This window comes from Ascaphus truei, chromosome 19, assembly GCF_040206685.1.
Source record: "Ascaphus truei isolate aAscTru1 chromosome 19, aAscTru1.hap1, whole genome shotgun sequence".
Taxonomy (NCBI): Eukaryota; Metazoa; Chordata; class Amphibia; order Anura; family Ascaphidae; genus Ascaphus; species Ascaphus truei.
In genome coordinates this window covers 19,421,503-19,443,205 of record NC_134501.1, presented here as the reverse complement: position 1 = coordinate 19,443,205, position 21,703 = coordinate 19,421,503, and the positions used below count along the sequence as shown (strand labels likewise).

Genomic DNA, 21,703 nt, shown 5'->3' with positions numbered 1-21,703 from the left:
AAGGGGGTCTGACCGCTGTCTAAGGTGCTGGAATTGAGGGTTGGAAGACCTTGCAATACCTGTGCAGCTGCTCATGGAAACTGGGGGAAGGGGGTTGGGGTGCTGTCAAGGGGAGGGGGTTCTATTTGTGAAAACCAGGTCCAGGTAGTGGCCGTCCTTGTGGGTGCTGGCTGCAGTCCACTGTTGAAGGCTAAAAGAAGAGGTTAGAGAGAGAAAGCTGTAAGTCCAAGGGAGAGAGGGGTCATCAATATCGCCGTTGAACTCCCCAAGGAGAAGAACAAGGGAGTCAGGTGAGGGAAAGAAGGAGAGCAAGAATTCAAAGTGAGAGAGAAAGACGGGGGGGGGGGTGAGAAGAGGTAGGTGGGCAATAGATGACCACCACGTGGAAAGGGAGAGGAGAAAAAAGCTGGACAGTGTGAGCCTCAAAGGAAGGAAAAGAAAGAGAAGGAGGGACAGGAAGGGTTCGGTAGCGGCAGATTAAGGAGAGGAGGAGCCCCACGCCTCCACCCCTGCCATCAGGGCGCAGAGTGGGGGAGATGGAAAGGCCACCAAAATGTTTATATTGTATTTTATTAGTTTACTTATTACAAGAAAATCAATAGATTGCATTTTCATATTTCTAATGTACTATATACTGTATTTAATTAAAAAAACAAAATTAAATAAATATAAGGAGGGTAAAGAGCCGGCTACCTAATCACAGCCACGTCATGCCCCCATCCCCCCTTTACAGATGGGTAAGCAGCACTAAAAGTAGATTTACTGATGGCATGCTCCCTAATCAATGTGTTGTTTCCATGTCAGGGAAGCTCTGAGCTCCATTCACTTAAATATTACATTGTGCCCTGTGTGCTTAATTAGGATCAGAAAGAAAGAGCTATGTCTGGTTGTTCCTATGCGGTATTGTGCGAGCATAATCTCCAGCAGCCCAGACCGTGGAGATTTGCTGTGCCAGGCAGTCAGAAGAATGCCGCTGTGAGTAGTCAAAAGGGAAGATCATAGGCCTACAAGTTAGACCTCAGGAGACTGCTGCCCCATAGTCTGATATTTATAGGGTCTGCATCTCCGTTCCCTGATAAATATCTCCATGACCTGGAACCTCCTAGCCCCTGTGTACCACTACATATCAATGTGGTGTTTAGTATTTCTCGTATGACTTGTTGTCGTCATTCACACTGATTGTACTGAGCGGTGGAATGCGTTGGTTTCTTCCTTTCTAATGACAATAAAAACCTACGAAGACTACAGTCAAGAGGCACAAGATACATTGATGTTTACTTCAATGCAGATTTCCGTGTGATAGCCCTGGATAAGGGCCAGAGAATCATTGTGGCTGCAAAATTTGATGTACATCACTGCGTACACTGTCAGAGCTGTATAAGAAAAAATATAAATATGAATATTATGTAATTCAATACAATTGGCAATTTCCCACTTATTTTGTCTGCGTTTTGTTTGTGATTATGGTTTTACTATAGTACCACATATACACCCATATTTATTAAACTGGCTTCTGCCATAAGAGCTGGAAGACTCCTTAAAGACCATTGAGGTCAATGTATTCATATTCAGGTCAATGGACTGTAAGGTGTCCTTCAGCGCCGGAATCTGTCTTATGGCAGAATACTGCTTAGTAAATATGGGCCATAGTACTTATTGTGTTTCCATTTTTTTAACCAGGTACCCGTATGTCTTTGGGACACTACCCCTTACAGGCCATTATTGAATACGCTGGGGAGCTATTTTGTCCCATGTGGGAGAAGACTTTAGTTCCATTGTCCATTACTGGGGAATGGCTTCACAGCATACAGAATAAGGGCCATACAGAATTCCTGTGTTACTAGACTCTTTGTAAAGACTACTAATAATACAAAATAATAATAATATTGGGGCTATGGCTGATGTGTGAGGTTCCTCATGGAGTCACCTTGAATAAAGTATAATGATTATTATACAGCACTGTTTGTGAGCACACATCGGCACAATAAAATAATTCACTCCCCGTAGCTCTTTTAGCAGAGAGCCTCTCCAGTGTTTCAGTAATGACCTATATTGACCCATTCACACAGAGATTCAGCAGCTGTGACTTACAGAAGGAGGTGTGTAGACTGACATTTTCAGCATCAAGGTGTGCACTGCCATTTGTACACCACGTAAAATAATAAGAAAAACCCCAGCAATGTTCATCCAAATTGCTGTGCTGTATGTACAGTAGAAGGGAAATAAAATTGCAACTACTTTTAAGATGAGCACCATGTGAGCAAAAAACAAACCCATTCTACCTTTGCCTAATACATTATTTAACTGAAAACAGTGGGAACACAAAACCACCAGGATACATGGGGTTTCGCACAAAATCCATTTGCAGGTAATTGAGGATTGAAAGGACATATTTTTGGCCACTGTGCTGCACAGAAATGAGTGGTCTGTTCTAGAGACGCCATTATAAACAGATGCTAAGAAAGTTACCCGTGACAAAGACAGAGACAATGGCAGGATATGAATTCCAACATTTTAATTAAGAAAAATGTAATATTGTGTACACAGGCTGAACAGGTGCAATTTCACTGCTGTACACACATATTTACACACTATTTACGATGATACTATATCTCCTTTTTAAAGCATGATAGGGTGTAAACATATCTTTAGGATTTTTGTTTCTTTAGTCATTTATTAAGGTTCCTCTCTATAATTAAATGGAAACTTTCTTCTGTATGAATAAACCTTCTCCCCACCATTGCACACATGCAAACAAACAGGGTTTTAAAACAAAATAGAAGAAGGTTTGGTAACGTTTTGTTTGGATGGATAATAGGCCAAAAGACATATGTATACTATATGTGCTTAATAGTAGAGATATGTAAACCGTTTGCAGACCTAAGCAAACGTTGCAAATTTAACCTTTTCTAGGTCTGCAAAAAAGTTTGCTTCGATTCAAAAAGTTCTCAACAAGTTTGCTTAGCGCTAAAAAGTCAGTAGCAATTGCATGTTCGATTAATTTCCATTACCTTTACTTTTGTCATTAGATTTAACTTTGGATTTTTTTTTGCTATTATTGAAATATCAGTGGGTTTTGCGAATATTTTAGAAAATTCACTTTAAACTGCAGAGAGGCGGTTTTTGGTCATAGCCAATAGGAACATCATAGTGATGCAGTTGCTGGAGTGTAGCATGCTGGCATCTATGTGTAGCCCCCTCAAAGTGTGCAAGGTTGCAAGGAACATGGAGCATCTGGGCACACATGTGCTTCAAAAAAATTGCCACGCCTTTTCTAGACCAACCAATGAGAGAAGAAGAAGACTAAGACTCATCTTGACCTGAGCGTCCATTTTCCTAATTTATCTGATGTGACCCCTGGAGTAGGGAGAGAGGGGGTTACATTTGGATAGACAAGAATGTCCTGGGCACAGAGTTATAATGACAAATACATGGTTACAAATATATAGTTACGTAAGTGAACAGGGTATACATTATATACAAGACATTGCATGCACAGTAAGAGATAGTATATGTTGTACGTGTATTTAACAGTTACAGACCAGATTAAAACGTGAGACAGCTTTAGTTTTGAAAGAACTTAGACTGGTGGTGGCTGTGAGAGTTTCCGGTAGATTGTTCCAGTTTTGGGGTGCACAGTAAGAGTAGTCATCAAACTCCCTTAAGGCAAAAAATGTGATATTGTAGGCAAACAAGCATTATTTTTATGGTGCAAATCATTAATGTTGTACCGCTAAAAATAACGCGTCTTTTTACCGTGGCCAATAAAAATATCGAGAATGGCACCAAAATGACTAACAACTGCGGATATTGTCATTTTGCTGCAAGACATCAAATCTTGCTATTTATCGAAATGGAGCTATGTCACGGTAGCTTATGACAAGATATAATGAACACCAAATATCTGGGTTGAACTGAACGAGGCTTAGATATAATAAAATATAATTTATTCCTTAAATAAGGTGAACACATCAATATAGTACAATTAACAGGCAAGAAGATAACACTTACTTAGGGTTGGGGAATGGAGAAGTATCCACTAGCAATTCTCCAGCAGTCCAGTGACATTCAAGATGGTATCAGAAGCACAACTCCAGCACAACTAAAAACTGTAGGGTTGACACAGTTTATATACCTGTGCAACCCTATTCTTAACATTGAACACAGCCTGTTGGTGAACAATTATCTGTATCCACTCTCTAATGTGGAGACACAGACTAACCCATGCCCTCAGGTAACAATTAGACTGGCAGAGTTTGTTGATTGAGTAATACTTAATCCCTAGACATTGGGTAAACAATCAAGGCAGTTAGCTTTTTGATCACCGTGCTTAGGCTACTCAGCCGTCTGGCCTTCATGACCTATTAGCCTAGCAAATGGCGTCTGCATTTTCAGAACAGATCCAAAATAAAATACATATACACTTTAATATCTACACATATTAATAAGTTCCATTCTGGTGGGCTCAGTGGGTCGACCTTTGCCAGTTTTTAATGCCTACAGTGACTCCACATATTGGCCAAATATGAACTCTCTGCGACCTCCAGAACTGGAGATACAGAAATGCACTTTAAAACATTAAAATACCTGCTTATAATGGAACAGGGGAACATACATTTTCAAGGTACAACAAGGTGCAAACCTCATCCCTGGACCGCAGTCCAGTTAACCTCTTGTCTCTCTGGTGAGGTCAGGGGATGGCCATATGGGGTGCAACCCCTTTAATACCGGGCCACCCCCTTTCTCCCTCTACAAGCTAACACCCCCAAAATATTGCAGATTTTAATTACGTATTCCAGGCTGACGTGATCCGTACCTGGCCCAATGTGTATAATGGCCATTACATACATGAGCAAAATAAAATAAACCAACAGGGAATAGATGATAACATATTAACTACAACACATTTAACTACATTTTAACCCCATAGTAGCCCAAGTGGTCAGCTGGTCATGGCGTTATAATGAACAAATAGAACAAGGTTTCAAATGTCTCAGAACTGCAAACCTGGGAAGAACAGAGACAAGTGTCATGTATTTGGTTTACACAGTTGAAATCTGGAGGTTGCCTATGTACAGTACATACTTTAAAACAACAACCCCAAAACACCTGAGTTAAGCACTATTTGGAATCCTGTGTGGCAAAGTCGGGTCGTGCACACATCCCTGTGAATTAATGGCCCTGTCCTGTGGGTTAAACTAGTTCACAATCTCTGGGTTTCTGCCAAAGTTACTGGTGCCGTATTTTTTTGTACTTCTTGAAATCCCCCGCGTCACGTTATACGGAGGCTTTTTTTTGTATAATAAAGCCATCACATTCTTCCAGATGAATATGTGGCAAGGAAAATATGCAAAAACGAGAAGGGAAATGCTGGAGCAGCATAATCAAACAGAAAGATAATGAAACTTATGCTAATAACGCAAGCTGAAGGGGATGACACTGAGAATAGACAGGGAAAGATTGAGCAAATTCAGACACTTCGAAATTCCTCCAAATTTGAGCTAATCTCGACCGATACAGTTTTCAGATCAACCTGTTATTGGCGTGTTAATAATCTCCAGGATTCATTAAAATTAGAAGGCTTGGTAATGTTCTCTGGCTGTGTTTCGTTGAATGTTCAGCTCTATCGTACGTTACATTGTCTCTTTCTCAGTGATGCCAATAAACACGTTCACTGCTGTCGCCTCTTGTGATTGTTTTGCATTATTTGCTAACATTATTGAAGATACAGTAAAGCAATGTTTTACTATGAAGCTTCCAGTGGTTTCACTGGATTCCGTACTGTGAAGGCAGAATATCATATATGATCTTACTTTGCTGTGGTCTGTCATGCACTGAGGAGAGGGAGTGAATTGCTATGCACTGTGTGCTTATTTGCATGTCATTACCCAGAATCCCTGGCGGCAGTGCAAGCATTGTATGCTAAGTGATAATGGGAAAATGCATGGTTGCAGATCTATCTGAGATGTGAATGTGCTCATAACTAGTATCTTTATCCACTGTACTGTGGAGAGTTTTTGTCACTTTTTTTTTTTACTCATCTTAACATATTTAGTTCTGGTATGTATCAAGGCAAAGGAAATAATAAGACATGCAAATGAGCACACAGTAATATTTCCATTTGCTATATGCTTTACTGTGGAGGGCTTTCTGTCACTTTTTTTAACCGCCATAACTTAACTAAGTGTGGTGGAACCAACCCCTGCTTCATTTTGCCAAGCCAGTATAACCAACCCCACACTGAGGAGACCCATTAAGGTCGGAACAGCTGTCTATGGGTGGGTTTACTGGCTATGCATCTTAACCCTGGCTGTGCTGAAAAGCTGTGCAATGCAGCAAGCATACGCTTACAGGGGTCCATGTCAAAATGGATTTGAAGCAAAAGGTGGCACTGTGTGCTCATTTGCATGTCATTTCCCAGAATCCCTTGCTGCAGTGGAAGCACTGTATGCTGGGCGATAATGGTGAAAGGCAGGGGTGCAGACCTGTCTAAGACATGCAAATGAGCACACAGTAATATTTCCATTATATATACCTTTTTGCAAACACGCTCAGATCTGTATTTGAAGAGGACCTGTTGTCGAGCAGAAAGCGAAGATTGTTTTCTGAAAGTTTGTGATGTGCAATAACACGAGGGAGAGGAGTTTTATATTTCTAATATATATTTGTTTTAAGATGGACAAGCCAATTTTATTAAAGGAAAACTCTTCCGCACAAAGAAGTTACTGAAGCATACTGATAATACATCTGTACATAAAAGGATCTTAATAATTTATTTGTTTTATGAAGGGAAGGTTTCTGCAAATTGGTAATTACTTTTTGATCTAGTAGTGTTTCAAATTAAAATCTGTTTTTATCTTGTACTATCAAGATGAGCCTGGACAAGACAGTTTTCATCACAATTACTTGCGATGTCCTGACTATTGAGTGCAGTACAGTACAATGCACCAGAGACATTAATTACACCCATGCTTTGTGATGTAGTGTCCTGTACACAGAAACAAAAGTTTAATTAAACAGCACGAAAGGCAATTGTAATAGTCTGAATTATCCCTCCAAAGCTTCGCCCTATATCATTGTATAATAAATAACATCTGAGAACGCTACATTTGGTATACAACAAAACTAGCAACTTTCATATTTTAAAGTTGGATTTTAAAGCTGCAGTTCAAGCAATATCCTACGTGTGTTTAAAAAAAAAAAATCAGTTCTGTACTATGAGAAAATACTTGTAGCACTTACAAAAAAAAAAACAATTTTAAAAGACATTTTTAATGTATTCTAATGTAACAGGCATTTTTGTTACTATAGCAACCATATACAAAGTCACATCTCCTTCCCCTTCTGAAACAGCATCACCTTTTGAGCCCTGCCATCTCTCTAGCAGTAAACCAATTGAATCTACTGCCTGCCTGGTCACATGATCTTCCTTACAGAAGTTTGTCTGTCAGTGCAGCAGAAGATTACCCAAGATGCATTTAGTGAACCTCTAGCCGATTTTCAGCGATCGATTACAGGAGAACGTATCGATCAGAAATGTAGCTAATTACTTGTCAGTGTGCAGATTGTTCTGATGTACATATTGAATAAAATGTATTTTTTTTTTTTTTTAATACTGCAGCTTTAAAGTACTGTATGAGGGAACATTTCTCCCTATATGAACGTACTGTATATCTCTTCCAACTGATTTTATATATATATATATACTAGCTGAGAGACCCGGCGTTGCCCAGGATGTGAGGCTGAAGGTGAGTCGGGGGGGGGGGGTGTGTGTAGGGGGGGGGGGTGTGTAGGGGGGGGTGTAGGGGGGGGGTTGTGTGTGGGGGGGGTTGTGTGTAGGGGGGGGGGTTGTGTGTGTGGGGGGTTGTGTGTGGGGGGGGAGGTTGTGGGGGGGGGGTTTGTGGGGGGGGGGGTTTGTGTGCCACCGGAGTGTTTGTTGAGTGTTGTGTTGCACGGTATATTTATGTATTTGGGGCCGACAGGAGGGCTTTATTTTTCCGGTGAAGAGGTGTGTCGCATGAGGCTGAAGGAGAGTTGTGTTGGTTCCGGAGGGATTTTGTTTAGTCCTACGGGAGTTGTTTGTTTTATTGTCGATGCACGTGTTTATTTTTTGGAGATGCCAGCCGGGTTGTGGTCACGGTAGTTGGCTACGTGGAGTGGTGTTTGGGCTATTGGGGGGGGGGGGTTTGTGGGCCACCGGAGTGTTAGTTGAGTGTGCAAACGGTATATGTATTTATTTTGGGGCGACAGGAGGGCTTTATTTTTGCGGTGAAGCAGTGTGTCGCATGAGGCTGAAGGAGAGTTGTGTTGGTTCCGGAGGGATTTTATTTTGTCCTACGGGAGGTGTTTGTTGTATTTTCGGTGCACGTGGGTTGGGGGGGGGGATTGTTGTGGGCGACGGGAGGGTTTTGTTGGTGGTTGCGTGGCACGGGAGTGTTTTGTGAGTGTTTGGCGTGCTACAGGAGGGCTTTGTTTGTCCGGTGAAGGAGTGTGTCTCATGAGGCTGAAAGTGAGTTGTGTTGTGTCCTGCGGTTTTCAGGTGCTTACACAATATATATAGAGAGTCTGTACCTGATTCCTTTTGGTGGTAGCAGCCGGTGAGGGTTTAGTGCGTTGAGAGGTGAGAGGGTTTAGTGCGTTGAGAGGTGAGAGCTGTCAGAGCAGTGAGAGTTAGGTGCGTTCCCAAAGCTCAGTGAGGGCTGGGAGAGTGAGGCAGTGGTGAGGTGTGCGGGGGCGGGCCAAGGGGGCCTTGAAACAGTGGTGTGAGTGTGTGAGGCCAATGAGAGGTGTGGGGGGCGGGCCAAGGGGGTGGTGTGAGTGTGTGAGGCCAATGAGAGGTGTGCGGGGGCGGGCAGGCCAAGGGACCAATGAGATTGCCGCTAGGGACAGGGAACACAGCACAGACAGAGAAACATACATACAATGCTTTCACAAATATATAATATATATATATATATATATAGGGAACCATGTTAAAAATGGTTATTGAGGCAAAAAGTGACACTGTGTGCTCATTTGCATGTCATTTCCCAGAATCCCTTGCTGCAGTGGAAGTGCTGTATGCTGGGTGATAATGGGGAAAGGCGGGGTTGCAGACCTGCCTAAGACATGCAGATGAGCATATATATGTATTCCTTAAGTGGTGTTTGTTACATTTTACAGCAAAATAGCTACTTTGTAAATGAGGTTGAAAAAAAAGACATAAGTCCATCAAGTTCAACCTGCGTTAAATTTAGTTGACTGAGACACTCCTCTTATATTCATTGTAATCATAGTATAGCCTATGTAACAGTACTGTATAGCATTTCCCTTGGTGCATGTTACCGGCAGCCAAGTCTCTTCACCTCCTGGTCACTCTATTACCTCACCTTCAGATCCCCCTGTTATCCAGGGAGGGAACCTACCAAGTTGATCCATACCACGTTTTGCCTGCAATTTACTCGGGGCCATTATGTCTAATCCAAGGGTCCCCTAGCCTCAAGAATGTGCTGTATTTGTCTTCCAGGAAATTCCATACGTTTTTCTGACATCATTTTATCCCCGATCTTGTTTTTAACCACCCTGATTGTTGGGATTACGGCTTGTTTCCAGTTTCTAGCGATGGCAATCTTGGCCGCAGAGAGGGTAGACGCTTCTCTTCTAATATAACCAAAGCTAATTTGGTAGCCTTTCCTCATACGTGAGACCTTTTATCACCCATGTTCATTTGGTGGCTCTTCTCTGCACTTTTTCCAGTTGTAGAATGTCTTTTTAAAGGAACGATGCCCAACACTCTACTCAAGGTGTGGTTTTCCTAAGGATTTATAAGGTGGCAGAATGATGCTGTCTTCTCTTCCATCCACACTCCATTTTATGCATGAGAATATCCAATTAGCCACGATCACAATGACCAGAACCATCATTGACAGTATGTCTCCCTTAGGCCACATTTTCAATGCAGGAGCTATTGTGTGGCTTTTTTTAGACGTTCAAAGGATCCGAGTGCAGCTACATGTTGCTTACGTCGAACCGTTGTGAAACAGTGTAGAGCAGGTAACCCATCTTGACACCTCTGCTTTAAGAGGTCACATGACTCACCGTCACAATGCAAAGTGACACAGAGCCTTAGATAGTCATGTTAAAGAAGTTAAAGAGGGGTCATAGGCTTAGTAGTCAGAGAACACCGTGTACTCCCACAAGTGGAGATGGAGACAATGGGTCCCTGTCACATGCTTACAATTGGCCCATTGTGAACTTGGTGATCTTGGTGTAGCAATGATGATGGTGTGGATGCTAGCCGGCGCTGCAGCAGTTTGCAAACCAGACAACATTTCAGTGCTACTACTACTAGTAGTCCAAGCAGCCAGATATGCAACCCAAAGAGACAGCAGCTCACAGTTCGGGAAGTGTTTTAAAAGGTAACAAATGCCACTGCACCCATGACAGAACTCTGCTGCTGAATGGCGAGTTTGCTAAATTGCTTGCTATAGAGTTGCTGTCTTTTAAATTTGTAGAATCTGAGGGTTTTAGAGAGATTATCTAATGTGAGGAGCCACGTTGGGACATCCCAAACAGATAATATTTATCTAACCAGGTGCTTGCTGGACAGTACAGCAAAGTTGTTGCATCAGTGGTTGAGGCTCTTGCGCAGTCATAGGGCAGTAGTGTACATCTCAATACTGAAATGTGGAGTAGTGGTCTTGGAGGTGGTGACTACCTGACTGTTAATGTCCATTGGATGTGTTTTACTTAATGTAGTAATAATACTGTTAAACCGCAAATGGAGGTAAAAAATACAGTCAGCGTCTGCAGCAGCAAGACGTGCCATAGACATGCTACTTTATGTATGCAGAGTTTGGAAGAAGAGGCCCACACAGCTTCTGATGTCTTAGCAGAATTACAGAATGGGATAGAGCGGTGGGTATCTCCCAGGGCACTTGAGGTTGGGTTTGTTGCGTGGGATAACGGTTACAACTTGGTTGCAGCACGAAAACAAGGCAACATGACACACATTCCTTGTATTGCACACAATTTAATAGTTACTCATGTCCTAGCTCAGTGTTGGAATGTGCAGAGCTTTTCCAGAAAAATATGTGCTCACTTTAGCCGATCGATCATACACAGCCTGCAGTGCCCTGTCTAGGCTGCAGGAGCAAAACAACCTGCCTCGTCAAAAGCTGAACATGGAGGTGCCAACACTCTGGAATTCCACATTATATATGCTTGAGGGTCTCGATGAGAAGCAGAAGGCGGTCAATGATTATGGTCTGAGCATGCCAGGTAGCTGCATAAGGCCTTTCTGCAGCCTAGTTAGGTGCATCTGATGGGAGAGCTGTGTAGACTGCTGAGGCCCTTTGAGGAAGCCACCACACCTGTGATCTGCGATGATGCTGGTATAAGCCAGATCCTCCCTCTAATGTTCCTCCTTTAAAAAACATTAATTGATATGCAACATAATGGGGATGCCGAGGATAATGATGATGATGATGATGATGAGGATGAGGATAATGATGATGATGATGACATGGTGGCAATGGTTGATAAATTGCTTAAATGCCCAAGAAATAACCCCAGTGTTGTCTGTATGAAATGGAGAGAGGAATACTTTTAGGGTACACTTTTAGACACTCACTTCAAAGACAGAATTAAATAATTTTTGCCCCATGGTGAAGAGACTGAGGCAAATTGCATTGAGAAGCTAACGGATTGTGTCCAGGCAGAGATGGAAATGAGGTCAATAAAGTAATAGATTCACAGAGGGCAGCGTCCATGGTGGTACATTCCACAAAGAAACAGACAACACATTGTTCATCACCATCTACACCACTTTCTTCCTCTCGGGCCTCAAACCAAGTCGCTTTTGGTGGTATAAATAGTGGTGGTAGTGGTTCTAGGGGCAGTGGCGGTGGCAGCAATAGAAGTGGAAGTCATCAAGGAGGCCCAACACTATGGGAAATGCTCCATCACTATGGCATGATTCATACTAGAGCAAAAGCAGCAGACACCTCTAATGGAACTACTGTAGTGCTATGAACATGTGGAGGCATATATCGGTGATCGTTCATTCCTGCCTCCTGACTCTGATCGTTTTGAATACTGAGCTGCTAAAGCAGAACCATGGCTTGCTCTTGGAAGGGTGGCCTGTGAAGTGAGTTTTTCTCCATCATTCTACAACGACTATAGCACATGTTTGCACATCTTCTGTAGAAGGATCCTTGTTTAATCTAGTTAATATTGTTGTCATACTATACACCTTGTTGAACAGATATTTATGGTGCTTGTTAAACATATTCATATTTGAACTAATCTGAAGGGTTAATAGGTCAAACAAGAAGATTTTAATTGATATAAAAGATGCTCTACTTATGGGGATGTTATGAGCTCTGAAACAGTAGCAAGTGATGCAGAGGGACACTGAGATTTGATGTAATGTAATCTGACTAGTTATGCAGTGAAGCGTCATGAAGGTAATTTCATAGAAATCTAAAGTCATTATTTTCTTAGTGTACAAAAACAAATTCTTGCAGTCTAGAGACATTTTATAAAAGGCTTTAAGAACTTCAGATAGAGGAATGTATTAACTATGTACAATATATAATTATGCCATCCCACACTTTTCTTTATTTATCATGAAATGAAAGAACACAGGTGATGTTCTACTTACCTCTTACAGAAGCAATCAGTTTTTCATTACAAGTTGTTCTATTTTGTAATTACAACAAAGTATATTTTGCCTTTTTGGTGCAATTACACGACATTTATTGTAAGATGACGGGGTTCTAAGGCTGGGTGGATTACTGGAATAATGTTACTCTAAACAAAAAGTGAAAATGAGCAAAACAGTTTAGTCACAAACCGAACTTTCAGAATATCAATATAATTGTCTTATATGGTAGATAACATTTTAGTTAGGATTGTATTTCACCCCAAATGCATTATTTTTCTTTGAAAGAAAACATCAAGAGGAATTGTGAGGTAAGTTTCAAGTAGAGTGTAACGGACGTGCTCACCACAAACCTGGACCGGACCGCGGGGCTGAGGTGGGGATAGATAAACACCGACCTGAGACCGCGAAGCCTGGTCCGGATTGCGGATTTCGTCATCGTGGGTAGCCGAGTTGGGGTTGGAGATAGCAGTAATAATGATATCCAGGCTGAGGTCAAGGCAGGCAGTACAGGAGTGGAGGTTGAGGTCAAAGGCCGGGGTCAGTACCAGGAAGGCTTCAGCGTAGAGCTTCAGCATAGGCACATCAGCGCAAGGGAAAGCCTCCGGAACAGAGCAGTTGCAGCGCAAGGGATCCAGCGCTGATGGTCCAGCACGAGAGGACCTCTGGAACAAGAAACAAGGAGCTTCAGCATAGAGTTTCAGCATAGGAGCTTCAGCATAGGAATGGTCTCTGGATGGAGGAGGGCACAGGAACACGCAGCTTCAGCACAGAAATGACCTCCGGATGAAGGAGGCTTACAGGAACACGAAGCTTCAGCATAGGGCTTCAACACACAAAGACCAAGTCAGGCCAAGCAGAAGTGCTTGTGACACGCACAGATACAGGGCATAAAAAGGATCGAGGGCCTCTGGAAGCAGGGTATGCAGACAGGCCACAGGAATATTGAAGCTTTAGTGCTGGAGATCCAGCGCTTCAGCACAAGAACGGGAAGGCCCAAGGTAGGCCAAGCAGAGGTGCTTTTAGCAAGCACAGGTTACCAGGGAAACAGGAATTATGCTCAGCCCCTTCCTGGGGGGAAGGGCTGACCCTAAATAGCATAGACAGCCAATAGGGGAAGAGCTGCATAGAAGGCAGCATCAAGCAGACTACAGTGTAAGTCCAGAACCAGGTGATTCCAATTGCCCAGTACAGGGAGGGCTTTGCCAGGAAGCTCTATAGCCCTGCAAGGGTGAGTTCCAGCCGAACCCAGGACTGGATCCCTTACATAGAGTTCATGAACACCATAAGTCTTTTTCAGTAGAGGTGTGATTCAACAACACTGGATCTCTTCTCGACTAGAGGTGTGATTTGGAAACACCAGAGCTCTTCTGGAGTAGAGGTGTGATCCAACAACACCAGAGCTCTTCGTGAGTAGAGGTGTGATCCAACAACACTGAACTCTTCTTCAGTAGTGGTGTGATCCAACAACACGAACACTAATCGAGTAGAGGTGTAATCTGCCAACAATAGAACTCTTCTTGAGTAGAGGTGCGATCCAACAACACCAGAACTCTTCTCGAGTAGAGGTAAGATCCAATAACACAGAACTCTTCTCGAGCAGAGGTGTGAAGATGAAGTTGCAGTTTGCTTCTCAAATGTAAAGAAGTTTGCACATTCGTGAGGTTTGTAGCAAGCATAGAGGTAAAGGGCAACTAGAAATATATTGGATGGGCAACGGAAGGGAGCAAGGACTTTATTAAAAATTATGTGAAGTTGCTTCTCCGTGACAGAATATTTTAGTCTCATTCATTTGAATAGAGCTGAAATCATAGACCCTACTTAATGTACATCTTATATTCTGCCCCTTATCCCAGTATATACAGTTACTTAGTTATGCATATTTTAGTTATTTTACTATATATTTGCCCTTACTACTGTACTTCCTCTGGGGGGATTTCCCATTACTCTACACCTTTTCAGTTAATAATCACTTACACCGTTTCCCCCTGCGTATCCCACTGCCCAGATTGATAGAATTCCCCATTGTACTGGTGTTTATTTTATTCTCAAACCCCAAATAGCGGATGTTGGATATCTACTAAAGAGTCCCTGGCTCACTTTCTTTTAGTGCCCATTTGTCTTGGTGGTTTGTGTAATTTTTTACTTCTTCATAACTATGTTAATCATGAACTGTTTTATGTCCCCAAAAGAATGGAGCTATCAGAATGTGGCCCGTCTCTTAATGGATGAGTCCCTTAGTCATAAGGATATCCCTCTGTGGGCTGCATACAGTATGGAAACGTCTCATGTAATTCAAGTTCTGGGCCAATTAGGCTACGAACGCCTGGTAATATATTCCACCCGCACTTAATAGCCTAACATACTTAATTTGTGAGGCCTTTTCGCTGCAGAAAAATATTATGTTGCAGATACTGTACCAACATCCTTCATGTGAATAATATTAAATCTTCTAACAGGTTAATGAAATAAAGTATCACAGTATGTTTTCAATATATATATATATATATATATATATATATATATATATATATATATTACAGTGTACACTGGAACTTATGTGGTATGAAATAGAATTGTAACTACATTTTACTATTGTGACTTCTTACATTTCCATAGTGTATGTATAATTAATGTTTAGAAAAACACTCATAATTAACCAGATATGGTTAAAAGGATTGATGCCGTTTTAAAATACTAAATATTAAATGAAGCTTTAAATGAAAGCTTCTTACTTGACCAGGCGGCACTGTTATTTTTAGGAAGTGAATTAGCAGAATACCAGAATAACTGTACAGGTCGGAATATGCATTGAAACTTTTTATCTGTATTTCCGCTAGTTTATAGATACTATAAAATACGTGTTATATCACATGGTTAACCACAATCTGTATATTATCTCAATTACTGTACGCTATATTTTTTCTACTAAGGCTATAGTCTCACCTCACAACATATATTTTTTCTTTATGTAGCACTGATAGTCTATGTAGCGCTGTACATAGAATTTTGCAAGCATAGTGAGTCTCTGCGCCATAGAGTTCACAATCTATGTTTTTGGGTGCCTGAGGTACAGGGAGACAAAGTGACTTACGCAAGGTCACAAGAAGCTGACGCTGGGATTTGAATCGGGTTCGCCTGTTGCTTTGTTTTCAGAGTCAGAGCCTTTATCTCAGTGAGACGCTCCTTCAGCCCATATTAAAGCTGTAAGCACTGAGCGTTTGTTTCATCGTTTAACCTTTGCGGTGCCGAGAGGTCTCTACAGACGTTCCAGCATTGTGACTTCATCTGTTAGTCACAATCTCCTGAAATTCTCCTCTTCTGTTCTTCACAGCTTCCTGGGAGCTGAGGAAAGCAGGTGGGTATCCCGGCCAATCGAACAAGTGAGAGGTTCCGTGTGGACCTACGTTTGCCAGATGTCTCGTACGTACGGGATTGTCCCTTATTCCATGTACTTGTCTCATTGTCCCAGAAAGGCCTGTCGTGACACATCACTGTCCCGTATTTTAGCGCCACCTGAGTGTAATAGTTCCCTTTTCCGATAAATGTGGCCCTACTAAAGTATTCAAATAATAAAGTTAGGACACTGCCTAGTCATCTCATAATACCATGACACCCATCCCTGTAGGCAATCATTTTTCTCCCACCGATATTTGGTTGAGCGCGTGTCTGCCCGCGCCCGGCCAAGCGCAGAGATGATAATAAATAAAGAATGTAGCACTCATGTGGGGAATACCAGCCAGCTCCAAGCGTTTGCAAATCATTTATCACTCATTATGACGTATCACTTTCATATTGGATTTCGGCGTCCCTTATTATAAAAACCAATATGGCGACCCTATGCAAACCAGGGATACCTTACAGTTATTTTTTTTATTTGAATATATAATTAATATCATAAATGTAATTAACGTTTAAGTTAATGGCCAGGTAATGTCCTGTTTTGGGGGGTTTGAGGTTAGCAGAAAGGAGGACTCTAATGTTTCCACCATGATTTCAAATGATTTTACAAGGGGTCTCACTGGGACTGAGCTGGTGCAAACCTGAGCCACCATGAATTCAGAGGCTCATACTGTACGTACATCACAAAACAACCTCTCATCTCTAGAAAATAGACTGGAAAACAAGCCATTGAAAAGAGGACTCTGGGAATTCACCTCCTTTCACAGGCCACTGACATTTTTTCCCCGTGTAGCAGGAAAACCATGGTTCTTTCTTCTGCAAAGCATAAAAGTGCACTATTGTTTGAACACTTTGCCAAGGCGTCTTACATAAACCCTAAACAAAAAGAGCTGTCTAAAAAAAAAACCCAACACTTAATTACAGTTTTTGAGCTTTAGAATGTGCTGGATATTTGGGCTGGGATCAAGGCTGTAATTTTCCCTAGGAGCTGCGAGCTTTTTTGCCGTGTGACCTTCTGTTTGTTTGGGATGGAAGTTGTTTGAGTGACAATACATAATTACGCGTTTTGTTGTTACAAAACAATGTATGACATGCCGTTCTTATGGCTGTGCTAGCACTGTCATTAATCTACACGTTTGCCTCTGAAGTGTGGGTTAATACGACGTGTGATTACTGCATACATGTACTGTAAGACAGGAGGCGTTAGCATACGGGGTGTTCAAAGTAGAAATGTACTCCACGCCCCCTCCTTGCCTGTGCCTCCACCCCTGAAATGTTAATCTTTTGATGCCGGGAGCGGGAGAGGGGGCCGAGGTATTAATTAGCACTTTTGTTTGCATGGGGTTTTTATATATTTTTAAATACTAGGCGAAAGGAAAAAGAATCACACACACCCCACCACTCAGGATTAGGAAATAAAAGGTTATATGAATTGTATCTTTTTGGAGTTCTCGTACTTTCAGCATTGCTCATTTTACTTAGATGCAAAGTGTCCCAGAATTGCTTCAGGGTATGACTGATGCTGCTAGAATTGTGCACAAATAATCACTACACATGATCCAGACGAAATCCACTGGATAAACAATGCAATAAACGGTTCCCCTTCAGAGTCCAACCATATAGGATAATGAGCAAAAGTAAGTCTTATGTGTGCTCTGTGTGATAACAGGATTTTCTGCTGGATGGGGTGTTTAAGTGGTAAGGGGGATAGATATAAACGGCGGTGCCGTGTCTCCAGCCAGGAGACTATGACCGGCAACACACACCGCAATCCCCCACCACTGCCCTCACTGTCCCAGGGTCACACACACAGAGCAGTCCCACTGCGGGGAGAAAAAGAAGGGTAGGTACTCACGATCTTGACACGTCGCCTTCCGATCACTGGATGAATTGAAGGTACTCTGAACCGGGTACTCTGATGCGTGCTCCAGCCCATGCAGGTATGACAGTGAAAAGAATGACAAAAGAATGACAAAGTCTCGAACGAGACGAAACGCGTCAAGAAGTACCTTGTAGCAGTTTTGTTCTGTGCTGTCATGCACTCATTAAACATGGACTTTTAGACAAATAGCGTGTGGACTCCCTGTTTCATATCCTGACGGCAGCTGTGCACCGCCTGATTACCCGCTTTTCACTCTCATTTTACTTAGAGCTGGCAATATCATCACTAGCTTTAGGCTGCGTCCATGGTCGGGCAGACCGTGCGGAGGCGTGTACACGCTGACCGATCAAACTGCCCAAGGCAGTGATCGCTTCCATGCGGTGTGCGGGCACGCGGATGCGGGAGGGGGCGCGCGTTGCGCAATAAATCAGTTCAAACTGTTTTCTTGGCGCGACAGGCCGGTCACGTGAGCGGTTCGCCCAATGAGGGCGAACCAGCTCCGTGACGTCACTGGCACGCCCCTAGACGTGCCCCCGGATGGCGCGTGTACCATTGCCAGGAAAAGCACCCGCTTTCCCTCAGCTTGCGGGCGCCTCCGCACGGCTGAACTTACTATGGACGCAGCCTTAGACTCCAATACACAGTTGTTATACAGAAATAAGCATCAGATATTTAAGGCTTTTCTTGCTTTCTACATGAGATGTGATCTTTTTTTCTAGAAGGGACTTTGTAAAGTACTATATGCAGATAGCATGAAGACTGGAAGAGTGGCATGACAGGCCAGGTAGCCATGGAGCATGATACTGCTGTATTCTCTCTTCCACAAACAATAAAACAGCTAAGTGCTATGCTAATCAGGGTGGTTTAACTAGCATTCTTTCAACACTTACTGTGCTGTAATACCAAACTGGACCAGCCACCTGAGCACAGAATACTGCATACAACGATCCCCTCCTACCATCTTGTTTCTTGTTGACTAAATGTGACTTCGTACGAGCCATATTTGACTACTTTTCTTTGCCAGTGAAAGCATTTTAATACGTCTTTGCAACACTCCAGAATTTAAATCTTAATCGAAAGCTTTATTGCCGTTATGATATATCTTCATTCACATAGTCGTGCAACTGATGTTTGTTGCGGCCGGAATAGAATTGCTCCGAAAACCAATAAAGTTGCCATAGGACATATATAATCAGCCTGAGACTGGAGCCTCATTGAACTTCCTGATCTGAACCCCCAGGGATTTTTCATGTCCTTTTGGTAATAACCCTCCTCTATAAACAAAGACCACCTGTGCCCTGAACCTTCTATAAACCTGGAGCTAGCAATGAATCATATTGAAGTAAAGGGTAGGGGGGTAGGGGGGGGATAACCCTTGCATTTGTGGCTTGCAAAGGAAACTGCATTAAGGAGCAAATGTGTGTTCCACTCTGTTTCCAGCCTTGAAGGGGTTAAACAAGTGGCAGAATCGAAATGACAGAGAAAAATGACAGCATATTACTACCAGCTGCATGCGCGTTTCATGACCATTACCTCGGGTCCTACTCGCTTTCTTTAGGCAGCGAGAGAGGATGAGTACCATGTAAAAGCAGAAACTGACGGCTCTGGTCCCTGAAAATGAGATGTTGTGTCCTGCATTTGTTAAGTACATCACGCTGCTGTGTTATCCCCACATCATGCAGCAGAGCTATCGCCACTGAAACACTGGGCCTCATGCAGAGAGCATCGTTATTTCGAAATTCGCCATTTTTTGTACAATTTCGCGCAGAAACCGGCAGAAAATGGCGAGTTACGAAAAACGCGCCATTTTGTTTTTTCTATTGCTAAAACTCGCCTCGCGGCTGGCGAGAACCTCCATCTCGCCATTTTTAAAACTCTCCGAATGCAGAGAGGTGCGAACGGCATGTAGCGGCTGTTCGCGCCAAGAAAATGGCGCGATTCTCGCATTTTTGCCGCGCCAGGAAAAGATGGCAAGATGGCGCTCACCGCCTATAGTAAAGGGGAAAAAAAAGGCGCGAATTTGTTTTTACACGTTTCTGAAGCGCGCATCTCGCCAATTTAAACTCGCCACACGCATCCATGTTAAACATAGCAGAATTCGCACTTTTCTGCATATGGAGAATAAAACTCTCCAAAAAATCTACTTTTTATGAAATTCGCCAATTTTAAAATTCTATGCTCTCTGCATGAGGCCCACTGACTTTCCATAATCTAAAGCAGGGGCTGGGCAACTCCAGTCCTCAAGGGCCACCAACAGGTCAGGTCTTCAGGATATCCCTGCTTCAGCACAGGTGGTGTAGCCGAAGACTGAGGCACTGATTGAGCCACCTGTGCTGAAGCAGGGATATCCTGAAAACCTGACCTGTTGGTGGCCCTTGAGGACTGGAGTTGGCCGCCCCCGTTCTAAAGCTTTGAATAACCAGTATTTCCTCTAGAAATAAAAAAAACATTATACAAAACATGAGATACTGTCGCTGTTTTATTGCAGTGTAAGTGGTTGCCAACATACAGTACATTATGAGCAAATAATGCACAGACTTGATGTGCTTTGGCGAGGTATTCGTAACTGGGAGGGAAGCAGACCTGGAAATTAACAAAAGGGACGCGTTGCTCAAAGCCTTATGGATTCTGTATATACAGTACGTCACCCACTGCCTTGTGAGCCTTTTGGAGTTTGCTGAAATTAACCATGTCAAAAATAGCAGAAGCACACAGACATAAATGAAATAAACTTATACTATCGATCATTGAGAAATGACACAAAATAAAATCGATGTTTCAGTCTCACAAAGAGGCCGTCTTCATTGTGTTTCTTTTGTGATTTTCCTTGACACCAAAGCACACCGTTTACTTAATGATGTATTAGTGTTTTTGAATTTGTGGTACTTTTTAATGACAATATAATAAAACAAATAAAACGCGTTGGGGCCTATTCTCGTAGCTCTTAGCACTTAGAAGTGTATTGACATGCTTTGCTATTCTGTGAGCCCTTATCACATGTCCAATCCGTGTTTAAAACGCTTTTTTTCCCCACTGCGGTTCTGCCAATCCGATCGGTTTGTCAAAAAAGCCTCCAACTCACATTTTTTGACAAAAGCTGCAATTATCGAAGCTTTGTTCTGCAAACCGCTTCTAAAAACACGCATTTTTTTCACGCAACCTCAAGGGGGCGAGATTGGCATTGCGAATTCCCTCCAGAGCCTGACATATGGGTTTGGCCGAGAGAGCAAAGTCAGACTGGGATGGAGTTAGCGCCACGTCCGGTCATTCCACTTCTAAAGCACGTGCAATCCGGGGGGTTTGGCTGTTAAACTGCGCAGTTTGTTACTTTTTCGAGAAGCGGTTTAGAAGATGCGATTTGCAATAGAGAATAGGGTTTTTCCTTACATTTAATTCTGCTATCTCTGAACATGGGAAACCGCGCGGTTTGGCGATGATAACTTCGGAGCCGCGAGAATAGGCATTATTCTCTATAGAATAGGGTTATTCATTTAACTGCAATAGTGCCAATCGGGGCAATGGAATCTCCCATTGATTTTAATGGGAATTTTTTCCACGATTGTGCCCCACTCGGCACTATTGCAGTTTATCGAATAACATGCAAAAGGATAATAATAACAAACTCATAAATGAGATCATTAACAATGTGTCCAATCACAACTTAGATATATGAACACTTAGATATATGAATCTACCAACAGAGGTCTTAATAGATGCTGACTTCTCTTCTTGGATTTCGCATTATGGATGGATGCATACTCACGCAGGAAAGTGAT

The 21,703-nt window shown here is 42.5% G+C and overlaps 1 long non-coding RNA gene across 2 annotated transcripts in view; it reads left to right on the top strand.

The window, feature by feature from the left end:
* The window catches only part of LOC142470231 (uncharacterized), a 42,359-nt gene that overhangs the window by 8,415 nt on the left and 12,241 nt on the right, over positions 1-21,703 (top strand). The window contains exon 2 of one of the 2 annotated variants that reach the window (XR_012789244.1): positions 15,978-16,001. The exons of the other annotated variant lie outside the window; for it this stretch is intronic. This is a non-coding gene — a long non-coding RNA (uncharacterized LOC142470231). The remainder of the gene's footprint in view (positions 1-15,977; positions 16,002-21,703) is intronic. 2 annotated transcript variants of the gene reach the window in all.